The sequence below is a fragment of the Lactuca sativa genome, chromosome 4 (assembly GCF_002870075.4).
Source record: "Lactuca sativa cultivar Salinas chromosome 4, Lsat_Salinas_v11, whole genome shotgun sequence".
NCBI classification, from domain to species: domain Eukaryota; kingdom Viridiplantae; phylum Streptophyta; class Magnoliopsida; order Asterales; family Asteraceae; genus Lactuca; species Lactuca sativa.
In genome coordinates this window covers 316,205,594-316,215,307 of record NC_056626.2, presented here as the reverse complement: position 1 = coordinate 316,215,307, position 9,714 = coordinate 316,205,594, and the positions used below count along the sequence as shown (strand labels likewise).

At 33.4% G+C, this 9,714-nt stretch overlaps 1 long non-coding RNA gene across 1 annotated transcript; it reads right to left on the bottom strand.

The window, feature by feature from the left end:
* Positions 1 to 284: 284 nt before the first annotated feature.
* LOC111910834 (uncharacterized) lies at positions 285 to 1,243 on the bottom strand. Its single transcript, XR_002856650.3, has 2 exons — positions 680 to 1,243; positions 285 to 620 (listed from the first exon to the last, which is right to left on the bottom strand). It is a non-coding gene; the product is annotated as an uncharacterized LOC111910834 (long non-coding RNA).
* Between the last annotated feature and the right edge of the window lie 8,471 nt (positions 1,244 to 9,714).

The following is a 9,714-nucleotide window of genomic DNA, read 5'->3' as shown; positions in this document are numbered from 1 at the left end:
ATAAACATATAATAAATCTTTGAGTCATACTTATTTATAAACATACGTGTTTTTATATATACATCAAGTCATATAAATTAAAACATTAATGAATACATAGGTATATCAAATATATAAATTATGACTTTTAAGGTTGTTAACACATATACACATAAATATGTATCTAAGTACAGATCGTCAACTCCTACACTATAATATACCATCCATACATGAACTAGTACAATAAACCAATACATACACAAATACATGTATAAAATGCATCTTATTACTCAAATACCTATATATGTGTATAACTAAGGTAATTTTGTTGTATAAATAAGATTATCCAACCAAATATATATACAATTTTGGGCAAAAGAAAACAAATTAAAAGCTATTATTTTTTTCCACATTTCAACTTAACCAATACTATACACAACTCTTTCCTCTTTCCTCTTTCAATTGACAGCCAAAACCATAACTTTTCTTACATACTTCATCTTTCACTTAATCACACGCAAAGCCTTCTGCTTCTGTTTGTCCTTCGATTGCTGCCAGGAATACACCAAGAGGGCAACAACCCCCTCTCGATTCCCCATTCTTCCTATCGACTTCATAGTAGCCATTTCTTGTTTCCATTCCTATCAAGCAATGTAAGCAAACATAACACCTATTTGAATAGATTCTTTATTTCTTTTACCTGTTTCTTGGTCCCATGTCATGAACCATTGGCAGTGGTGGTGCTACGAGAACCATCGAGGACAGTCTCGCTGCCCTGCTTCTTATCCCTTTATCCGGTCCAACCAAGCACGAGAGGTGCCTCCTCCTTGCTTGACTGCTGTCGGCTACAAGATGCGCAACCCAGGAAGGGTTCCTCGGAGATCGCCGCCTCCGCCTCCTCGTGCGAGCTTTTTCTTTCCTTTGGTCCTCTTTGTGGCCTGCGACGAGCAAGGAATCAGAAGCATCGTCGATGGCTTCATGCGCCTCTTTCTTGACTGCAATCATTCGTTCATGTTCTACTTGCGATCGTCCCTTCTATTTGACCGATCAAAAATAAGGTCGGACAAAAAAACCCTAAGTCCTTCCAACTTCGATAAAATGACCAAATAACCCCTGCTGCAACATTCATTTTTAAAAAAAAGTCCCAAACCCCAAACATCTAATCCATTTATTCAAAACAACCATTCCTTTGGTATTTTCTTTACCAAAACAATCCCACTTAATAAATAAAATTACCAAACAGCCCCTATAGTTTAGTGAAGTTACAAATCAAACCCTATATTGTAAAATTCGTTACAAAACGGTCTAGAAAGTATTTTAAAGTTCAAGAATCGTGGCTTTACGGTTCTCACATCAAGCTTCTCAAAATAAACCGATTTCGTACAAATTAAATTTTCGCTTCAAGGATTAGTGCTTACGGCTATTTTTTAATATTTCTAATTATTTCCGCGGGAGGGGTGTGTGTGTGTGGGGGGGGGGGGGGGGGTACATGTACCTATATAATTGGTTTATACAAACATATTATCCTTTATGCGAAAATACAATAATCATAGTTTATAAAAATATGATTTAACTATGTAACATATCGTTACAAATAAACAAGTATAAACTTTTCGTATACGTATTATGGTTATTTTATCATGAAATAACTAGTTCACACAACAAATGCTACATGATACAAAAATACATGATTTTTATGTGACATTGTATATTATAACAAACACGTTATAAAACTTTGCAGTATTTCAAGGATTCAAGCTATTACTATTCATGTATATTGATATGTTTGATACATAAAGTTTAGACATGTACATATGTTCATTACTTTGAAACACACATCTTTATAAAAGCGAGTACTTTACACATTTACATACATACCAAGCATACTCGACTTTTATAAACTTTATACAATGAAATTCATTATGCCTAGTTCATTAATCACAATTAAGTTAAGGCTGAGAGCTATTCACATACTTTGGTTAAGGGTTTTTAGTGAGACTATACCCACACTACTATAACCGTTAATCTTCGGAGCGAGATACATATGTATAGATCTATATGGGGTTGACATCCCCATCGTTGGTTGCTAGTTAAAACCTCGACTGATTAATCAAAGTAGGTGATAAGTGTCTATAATTATTACTACAACGTCCAATGAAACGTTGTAGGGGGGATACATTCAGTCACATAGCTCGGTCATAGGACTTGCTATAAACATTAATTGGAATCTCTCTCTTTCTCTCTCTCTCTCTCTCTCTCTCTCTCACATACACACACATTACAAACCATGAGCTTGGTTGCTTTCAAAATTATTTTAAGTATGAAATTACTTATATAACAGTACAGTTTGGATTTCAATTGTATTCAAGGATTCTTACAAATACATATTTGAGTATGGATTTACTTATACAAAGATACATCTTGTCTTTCAAAGATTCTTTACAAGCATAGTTTTAACTATTGTTATACATACAAAGAAAATACATTTTAGGCTTTTTAAAATTATTGTCGTTGTTAGTAGAAAACCTGTAACTCTCACAAACCTTTTGTTGACCCTCAAAATTACATGCATTCTCAGCAAATCATTAAACAGGAATTCAAGATGAATTGGATTACAGGTGACCTAGTTTACTTGTTGTATTATATGTCTATCTGTTAAGGTAATTCATGCATTATTATTATCTGTAAAAACCTTGTATTCAAACATCAAGATGGAACACGAATGCTATTTTGTTTATTTTTGTATTTGTGTTATATATTCAATTTACCTGTGATCCATGAACTTAGTCTCACAGCCCAACATGTTCGGCCACCTTGGCCGGGGGTGTGACATCGATCATGTCAAAACCATTTAGAGTAATCAACATGATGTGTGATTGTGCTGTCTGGTGTGATCTTTGGTTCTAGGGTGGGATAGGTTCCATCTATGAACCGGTAGAGATCAAGCCACTGTAACACGACTTCAATTTGTATTTTCCAACCTAAGTAATTTGTTGAAGTGAGCTTGAGTGTGGTAGGAAAATTAACAACAGTTTTGTTGTCTTTTGCAAAGATGTTAGTGATTAGGGAAGATTCTGTGTCGCTAGTCATCGAGGCTTGTTTGGGTAAAGAAGGAGAAGAGTTTGTTGGTGTATCTAAATGAGAGCCAATCCCAGATACAATATAAAGAGATGAAGAGTAAAAGTGAATACATTTATAGAGTAGATACAAGAGTATTTATAATACATATTGTAGCTAAAAAATGTGAGATAATAGGAACTATACAACAACATTTGACATGTATCAGATTATATCTTGATAGGAGATAGCCTAATCATCATTGAATCCCTCCATTGCCACCAAACTTGATCACTACATCCACCATTCTCGACCCCACAAATAAGACCGGTAACTACCTCCTACTGCCGCCACCACCGGTACCATGCACCACCACAATCAACACCCCCTAGACGCCGCTCTTCCTACTTCGGCCTAAGACCATCTAAAGTCGGTGTGTGCTGCATCTTTTTCATCATGAACCACCATCTGTTAATAAAATAGCCACGGTCGTGGTGTGTTCCACCTTTTCCACCTCGTCGAACCACCATAGACGCATCAATGCACCACTGGGCATAATTTGTTTATCTCAACAACTTCCATAGAACGGTACCTGCTAACCTGCTCCCTTCTTTCTAACCTTACATCATTAAAATAATCTAAAATAGAGTCTAATAGACATACACAATAGTTATTCAAATTTTGAATGGAATAGGCCATATCACAACCCTAATTCCTTTTATTTATGAAAAATATATATTGTACATATCTTACACACATACACACACACACACACATATATATATATATATATATATATATATAACCTTAATTTTATGGGGGTGGGCCAAGACCCACTCTCGCCCTATATTGCCCACGCCCCTGTCACCACTTTAATTTTTTGTTTGGTAGATGGAACATGAGAAGCAGATAAAAGAAGGACAAGTAAATGTTGAACCAGGAACAGATGCCATGACCTTAGTTTTTGGCAAGGAAAAGGGCGGATTTTTAAAGGGTGTCAACACGGGAGTCACTTACAACAGATACTTCAATGTTCCTCGCAGCAAAGGGTCATCTAAGGAAGAAATTAAGGATCTTAAAGTTGCACTGCATAATGGAAAACTTGAGCTTGAGAAAAAAGATGATGAACTCAAGGCTTTGTCTACAAAGGTTAATGAACAAGATCAAACACTAAAGCTAGTTTTGGCTCATCTTAATGCAAAAGGAGCTGACTTTCCAAATCTGTCTCATACAATTGTAAGTAATCTTATTGAAAATATATGTTGTCAATGTTAGTTGTAAAATGCATTTATTTTACACATTTTCCCTGTTTCTTTATATTTTCTAGGGTATTTCAAGTGAGAAGATTGTACAAAGTAATGAAACGTCTCTTATTAGTCTCAAAACCAATGAACCTTCAGAACCTGTAACACCAGTATGTTATCATCTTATTAGATCATCATTGATATATATATATATATATATATATATATATATATATATGGTACTAATTTCTGATTTTTCATGTTGGACTTTAAATTATGTAGGTTATTCCAAAACCCACCAAAAAACCTGTTCAAACGAAATTTGCAACTGCAACTCCCGATGCAAAATTGATTTCCATGAAATCTGCAACAGTAGTGTATACTAACCTTACAGTTTTCAATACTTTTATTTAATCTTTTATATTGAAATATAATTTTATATATGTCTTAAATCTTTATATTAGGCTAATACAAAAACCACGAGAAAAGTTGTTGAGTCTAAGACTGTCACTATCAATCATGACATACCAACAGTTTCACCAAATAAACCCATTCACCAAGTCAGTGTTTTTTTACATGATCAATATATGTTTCTGCCTTTTTTTTTCAGATTATAATATTACATGTCATTGTAGCCAATCAAGTGTAGTCTATCATATTTGTATAAAGGAACATTGTTGTTCATGGTACCATTCACTTATCATCAGAAAGACAATTCATTCATGGAGTTACTCTACAAGATGATTGTTATAAAGTTTCCATTGATGAAGTGGTTGTAAAAAATGCTTTTCTACCCCATAAAACTGGAGAATTCACATTAGTTGAGGATGCATATAAAAGTTTTGTTACATGGCCAAAATACCTTGTGCAAACCGAGTCAAAGGTTTGTTTCAATATGTTCACTACTTTGTGCATTAAACTTTATTTTCTTCATAAAGTACTATACTAAGTTTATGATGAACTAATTTTTTTGGTTTCAATGTTGTTGTAGAAATTATATCACATCAAAACTCAACGAAAAGGAAACCAACTTACATATCATTTGATTCTCTTCTCAAGAAGACAAGGAACAATACAAACAAAATGAATGTCTAGCTAGTTATGTTTAGATTTTGGTTTATGATGTGTTTGATTTTTTTACCATTATTTAAATTCTTTAAAGTATATTTTAATTAGTAATGTAATGTATATATATATATATATATATATATATATATATATATATATATATATATATGGATTTCGATTTCAATTATTATTAATATCAAATTATGAATTTTGTTTGTGTTTCATATTGTTGTGTTTCGTTACTTTAATTTAAATTATTTTGATGTGTCTAAAATGTATAAAAAGTAACAGTAAATAGTAAGTTAAAGTGGATGTAGTATGATTTTTGCCATGTTTTATACGTTTTTAATGTCTCTAAAATATACAATGGTTACTTTACATCAATTTGTAACGTGTGGCTAAATGGTTAACAATAGTCATAATATACAAGAATTATGAGACTACAATTGATTTAAAATGATGTTTATTAATATTTTTTGTCACTAAGTTAAACAATAACAACATGAAAAACAATTTATGTGGAAAATAAATACCATAATTGATTGTTGTTGAGACCAAATACTAGTAAATCGTCACATATATCATTGATTATATGTGTCCATTTACCGAACACGGATATGTTCACCATAAATTATGTGTCTAAAATATACCCAATAGTCTTAATACGATACCGAATTATCCTTAATTTTAACAAAATGTGTGACTTTATAATACTTATGATTTTAATTCACTTAATTGTTTGTCTCTATACGTTAGGTTATAGTCACAAATGTTGATTGTTTTTTGTGACTAATAATTAGTAATACGTCACATATGAAAGTAAAGTACTTGTCGCCATTTAGCAAACATGGTCACACTCACCAGAGTTACAAGTTTACAAAAGATAAAACAATACTCTTAATAAAATTTATACTGTGTGACTATATGTAACAAAACAACTACACTAAAACAACATGAATGTCGCATGTTGGTGATATATAGTCACCACGTTAACTAAATATGTGTGACTACTAACTGTTTTAATGCTACAATATTGGATATTTGAGGAACAAAATTCCGTACACATTTGCCACACTTTTATACTACGGCCACATGTTTTCATAGCATATAGACACTACCTTTTAAAGTGACCATAAGACCCATACGCTGGCGTCACCTTCTATCACACTTTCAGTGAAAATATAAAATGTCACTATACACATATAGTCACACTTTTTTGGTGTGACTGTAAGTCATTTTTCTTGTAGTGCAAATTATAGATAACGTTTTTATCAAAATAATCTAAATGTCTATTTGAGTGTGACAAGTGAACTGTATGATCTGTATATAATTCATGATTATCCTCTGTAACAAATGTCAAAACAAAAAAACTTTACAAGTGCCTTTAACCACCTTAAAACCAATTTTGGCTGGACACTCAACCATTTGGCTAGATCTCTTTCTTTTTTGCTTCCCCTTTTCACTTTTCAATGAGACAACATTTTGTTTCTTTGCACTACCAGATCTACTACAAAATACATACTTATACTGGAAAACTCCTTTCTCGGGTAAGAAAGTGGAAAAAGGAGTTTTAACTTATAAGTAGGTATTTTGCAGTAGATCTGGTAGTGAAAAGAAACAAAATGTTGACACATTGAAAGGTGAAAAGGGAAAGCAAAAAATGAGCTTATATACTTAGATCATCCGAGAATTCAATGTGATTATACTTTGAAATTCCATCAACCCAATACGCACCCGTAAATTGATTATCTTCTACCATGTAATCAAATGAGAAATTAGGTATATCTTTTTTTTCGAAGATTCATCAATTTAACAAACATACTAGCATCTCTTTCTCCAATATAGCAATTCAAGTCTGTAACGCTTAAAAAATTCCAACCAATTTAAACTTATCAAAACAACCCAATTTCATTAAGTTATTAAAAAAAGCTTTTCAATACATTTATTATCAGAGTATTCCCAGAAACATATACTAAAACATAAACATGGGGAGCGGTACGATCACGCCTTTGCCTTGCCACGGTCTCCTGAAGTACCTGAAAAATTAAAACACAACTGTAAGCCCGAAAGCTTAGTGTGTCACACCCCAAAACCGAGAACGGCAGAATACGTTCTGGGGTGGTGGACGTCATGTACAATATCATAACAATGCATAATAGTAATGGCAAGCAACAACATCCATTACATTAATATAATAATTGAAATACAAGCGTGTTCTTTATAGTATGTTAGACACCAAAAGTATAATCAAAATAAAAGATGAGTCTTGTATATGCTCCATCTTCTCAAAAGCTGCATCTGTACCTATATATTGATGACCTGAGAATACAAGTTAAGTCGAAAACGAGTATCAGCATAAAGCTGGTGAGTTCATAAGTATTTAGTATCATGGCTTGTATAAAAGTGTTTACAATCATGTAATATAAAAGTTGTTATCAAAGTTTGAAAATAGCGTGAAACCCTAGAAAATCCTATATTTTCCAGTAAAAGTAGTCTTCTACCAAGACTTGGTTATTTGTAAGTTTGATCCTTTGAGTGTGTAAAAGTTTTCCCAATGAGACTATCAGTTATAAAAATATAGTTTTAGATTTCATTCATGTAAAGTAAATGGGAAAATAATGTTTTTTCCCAGTAGTTTTACTGTCGGCTGAATGAAATAGAAATGCAGACTCCAAGTAGTGATAAGTGTACAATACACCTCGGGGAGTCTGTTTTACCTTTAATTCTTAATTTATTAATTAGAGGTCCGAATGTGAACTCGTATGTAACCATGCTGATAGATGATCGAGTGGCTGATGACCCTCCAGGTCACACGTAGTGTGGTGACATTTTGTCATCCCTGAGGCTAGTCGGCTCGGACTGTAGCTAGCAGTCGGGATGTGGGAGTGTCTGACCATATAGATCTATACACATAATGCCCGCTCTCCCTCCAGGAGACTCTGGTTACACGGTAAAGGTACAGTAGAGTGTCGTATAGAGGGATAGCGTGTCACATTCTGTTTTAGTGTATTCTTTTGTATTATGGGATAATGTACTTTTTAGTATAGTGTATTGAGTGTTCTCTTGTATAGTATATAGTATTCTCCTTATATAGTATTTAACATGTAGACACTCATAACAGTACTAACTATAGTAAGTGTCATAGTAATGGTAGTAATGAGCGGTAGACCTTAACTATACCTATTATAGTTAAATTGAATGTTCGTTGCATGCCTTTGATACACAAAGGTATTGAACTGAGTGAAGATTTTCATATCTAACACAAATATATACAATATATAACTAAGAATTCAACGACAGTCGGATAGATAACAATATACCCTATGTCCACAATCAAACAAGAACAGGAAGTAAGGCAATCTATCAGTCCTAAGTCCTTCAAGTCTTACTTATATAAATATATTAATATAGTCTGGGAACAAAAGAAGTTTTAAAAAAAATAGTTTGGACATAGTTTTATAACAATTTAACATGAAGATGAGTTTGAAAAACATTTAAACCAAATTTTGTTGACAAAGTAGTTAAAAGTATAGTAAATCCTTTTTGGTTGCAAGTTTTAAATCACATTTGATTGATACTATAACTTGTTGGATTCAACTTGTATTCCCCCCCCCCCATAAAATCGTTTAAAAACATTTGAAAGGTTAATTAATGGGTATGAACTCACCTGCAGTGAGTGGAGTGGATGAAAATGTCGGGTAGGATGCTAGGTGTCAAGTGAGGACTTGAACACACACACGGATCCTATGAAACATGTAGTGACACATAATGGTGTCTAATTAGTCATTTAATCACCAATTAAGTAAGTAAAGACCCTCTAATGCATGAAAACACCTTGTTTCAAGTGCTAGGAGTGTTAAGGGTTGCATCTAAGGAGAGTATAGTCTCACTTTGGATTTTACTCCTTAAATGGTAGTACCTAGGGGTGTTTATGGTTTTTGAACCATATCCCCCATTAGTTTATGGCCGAAAACTCATAGGAGTGGTGTATTTGTGTGCTTTAAGGCTTCATGCTTCACAAAGAAAGGTTCTATGGTTGATCCAAGGGCTTAGGAAGTGGTTATGGCATGAATTGCCCACTTTTTGGAGTTTACGGTCCTTGGACCATTTTTGGGGACTTTACTACCGTAAACCCATGAGTTTACGGTAGTAAACTCATAGTTACTCCATCCACTTCGAGTTTTGGGGTTCATAGATCATTCAAGCAAATTCCTAGTCCATAAGTCATGCTAGAGAGGGAGTTAGGGCATCACAACACCCTTTTTGGGGTGTTTACAGTTTTGGGAGATCCCCAAACCGTAAACACTTGTTCTTAGGGTTTATTCCACGAATTTTCAAACATACTAAGCAGATAACTAGTTAGGAG